This window comes from Euleptes europaea, chromosome 17, assembly GCF_029931775.1.
Source record: "Euleptes europaea isolate rEulEur1 chromosome 17, rEulEur1.hap1, whole genome shotgun sequence".
Classification (NCBI taxonomy): Eukaryota; Metazoa; Chordata; class Lepidosauria; order Squamata; family Sphaerodactylidae; genus Euleptes; species Euleptes europaea.
The window spans coordinates 39,467,161-39,470,969 of record NC_079328.1 but is presented as its reverse complement, the minus strand read 5'-3'; positions in this window follow the sequence as shown (position 1 = coordinate 39,470,969).

Below are 3,809 nucleotides of genomic sequence, written 5' to 3'. Positions count from 1 at the left end.
CCATAAAACACTGTGTGCCTCAGGCAGCAGGTGTGAGGACCAAAGACATCAAATTATCAGCAGTTAATTCAATACATATTTTATTACTTTTGGGTAGGGTTGGTAGCTCCGGATTGGGAAAGACCTGGAGATTTTGGGGGTGGAGTCTGAGGAGGGTGAAGTTTATGGAGGGTCTTCAAAGGGGTGTAATGCCATTGATTCCGCCTTCCAGTGCAGCCCTTTTCTCCAGGTGAACTGATCTCTGTCGCCTGGAGATCAGTTGTGATAGCGGGAGATCTCCAGCCACCACCTGGAGGTTGACAACCCTACTTTTGGGGGAGGTACCATTTTTGGATTTTCCGTTTCAAGCTAGACTCTCCCTGCAGATTTCGGAGGCGGAGCCTGGGGAGGGCGAGGTTTGGGGAGGGGATGGACTTCCGCAGGGTATAGCGCCATAGAGCACTCCCTCCAAAGCAGCCGTTTCCTCCAGGGGAACTGATCTCTATGGTCTGGAGAGCAGTTGTAAGATCTCCAGGCCCCACCTGGAGGCTGGCAACCCTACTAGGCAGTGGTGTTCAGCCTTCCTGGGGGAGCTCGCCTCGTCAGTCTTTGATTACCGCATTAATGGAACGGAAAGAATGGCTCTTACTCTGCTGGTACAGACATGCTCGAATGTCAGGGCTTGTGGTTTCTGTTCCTTTGTTAAGTGTGCCTGGGAGATTCCAGTGTACCGACAGTCATCGTTCCCTGATGTGCTGTTTCAAGAGCTTGCATTCAAACCAGATGTGAGATTCACCTGCTGAAGGACCTCTCTGTAGAAGATTCCCTGACAAAGCACTTAATTGAGCAGCAGTTGGGGTCACCGGCGCACAGTGGGGGCCCGTTTGGATGTTTCCGCAGACAACACGATCTGACGAGGACGGGACCGACTCCTACGAAAAACGTTGGCATCTCACAGCCAAATGCATTGATAGATTTTGCTCTCCAGATCGAGCACTGCGCAAGAAACACAAACAGAAACGATGGCACTCTTCCAGACCCATGGTCCATCCAGCTCAGCGTGCTCACCTGAAACAGGCAGAAACTTCCAGATGTTTCCTGAGCAGAGCAGGACGTGGAATGTTTGTTCCTTTGTTGTTCATCCTCACCATCTGGTTTATGTTTCCATTGAAAATAGAGGTTGCAATTCTGCCAGTCTTATTTATTTACTAGTAAAGTATGATTAGCAAGGTTCTGCATATGATGAAGATACCTCGGAGGTGCAGTTACACGCTGTCTACAGGCCCTAAGAGTGAGGGCTTTGGCCAGAAGGCAGGTTTTGGCCTCACTATGATCGGGTTTCCTATTTCCTACTTCACACATATATACCCCAGCTTGGGAAATTCCTGAACATTTAGGAGGAAAGCCTGGGATGGCTGACTTTGGGGAGGGGAGGGAGCTCAACAGGGATATGATGTCACTCTAGGATTTCCGTTTCTCCTAGACTCCCTAGTATACCATTGAGTCTGCCCTCCAAAGCTATCATTACCTCCAGTGGAACTAAGTCTTTAATTCAGCTGTAATTCTGTATGTATCCATACTTGTGGGCCTTCTGGGGTATCTGGTTGGTCACTGTGGGAAACAGAATGCTGGACTAGATCATTTCAAGCAAGCAGGGTTCTTAACTCTGTTCCCACTTTGTGGGGCAGCCATTTTTGTTGCAGCTATCCAAGTAGGATTACCAAAATCAAGATGGGGCCAAGAGTTCTCCCAAAATGAAAATTTCCAGACTAGCGAAATCAGTTCCCCTGGAAGAAATGCAGCTTTGGAGGGTAGACACCATGAGATATTGTAAAGGCCATCCTCCGAAAGCTATGGTATACCATAGAGTTCAGGAGACATGGAAGTCCCAGAGTGTCTTCACATCTGTGCTGAGCTCCCTCCACTTGCCAAACTCTAGACTTCCCAGGCTCTGCCCCCCACAAATCTGCAGGAATTTCCAAAGCCAGAGTTGGCAATCCTATACAGCAGTATTACATGCCACAAACCATTCAGTTGTGAAGGATAAATTAAAGTGGGTTCATGTCAGGGAGACTGGTTATGATAAATCATTGGTTTGTTAACAGTACAACATAAATGCCCAGAGGTATTCCTTTGCTCCTTCACACTTTCTGTGTGGCGAAGTGGTTAGAGTGCCAGAAAAAGATCTGGGAGACCCTGGTTCAGATCTCCACTCTGCCATGGAAGGTTGGAGACCTTGAGCCAGTCACTCTCTCTCCATGTAGAGGAGGAGGAGGAGAAAAAGAAGAGGTTTTTTTTTATAGGCTGACTTTCTCTACCACTTACGGAAGACTCAAACTGGCTTACAATCTCCTTCCCTTCCCCTCCCCACAACAGACACCCTGTGAGGCAGGTGGGGCTGAGAGAGTGTGACTCGCCCAAGGTCACCAAGCTGGCTTCACGTGTAGGCGTGGGGAATCAAATCCAGTTCACCAGATTAGCCTCCACTGCTCATGTGGAGGAGTGAGGAATCAAACCCGGTTCTCCAGATGGGAGTCCACCACTCCGAACCACCGCTCTTAACCACTACACCCCACGCAGGCTCTCTACCTCACAGGGTTGTGGTTATTGTGAGGTTAAAATGGAGAAGGGGAGAACAGTGTTATCAGCCTCTTTGTGGAGAAAAGCAGGGTATAAATAGGGTTGCCAGGCCCCCCTTCGCAACAGGCAGGAGGTTTTTGGGGTGGAGCCTGAGGAGGGGAGGGACTTTAATGCCATAGAGTCCAATTGCCAAAGCGGCCATTTTCTCCAGGTGAGCTGATCTCTGTCGCCTGGAGATCAGTTGTAAGAGCAGGAGATCTCCAGCTAGTACCTGGAGGTTGGCAACCCTAGGTATAGGTCATATCGGTCACATCGTCCTTTATTGGCATAAAATCACTGTACATAAACCCTAGGTATAAATAAAGAACCAACTACTGAAACTAGTGGTGTTTTCCTGGCTCACGCAATTGTCACATAAAGCGTGAATCTCTCTCTCTCTCTCTTCTGGGTTTTCAGAAAGGAGGTTAACTCTTCCTTATGAGATATGTCTAAACACCCTCGACTGTTCTATGGGGAAAGGGAGAGGACAGGCATTTCCAGCATGCCCTTGAGCTCTCTGAAGATTGTTTTGAAGCCAGGAGCCTCTGCATCCCAAAACCCTTGGCCTTCTTAATCTAATCCTGTCCTCCCAAATTACAAACTCTGGATAAACACTAATTCAGCCCACATCTGCTGATTGAGCCACGTGATCCGTGTTGAATACATTGTCCTTGACGCCTGCTTCCTCTCTTCATTTGAATTTTCTATATTTTAGTCACAGAATCAATTATCTGCACAAGGGTTTGACATCAATTAAAAGCACTGTGTGTGCTGGGAAATGGTATGTACTGTTCAAGGGGTGGGGGTGGGTTGCCTCCCCCTCCCTTTGCTGCGTCTTCTAAGGGGGGAATGGAAAGAATCCGCAGCATGAAACAATGAAATCAGAATTCAGTGATGGAGATAATGCACCTTTTTTTTTTTTTAGACGTTAGAAGGTAAACTGGAAAGAGCTGAGGCCGGAAACTGGGTACAATGCTTTCGAGAGAAATGTCTGAATCAAAATCCAAACCTAAAATAAATCAAGGGACAGAATTTGCAAGAGGATCCCAGGACTGGAAGATCATCTCTTTCTCTCTTCCCCCTAATGATGGAACCAGCCAAAAGTTTATGTTCTCTATTGCTAACTCCTCCTTGCCTTTTCCACTCACCTGGACACAGAAATAATGCGTTTGCCCAACTGAGCCCATTTTCAACCAAATGGAAGAAGAAGA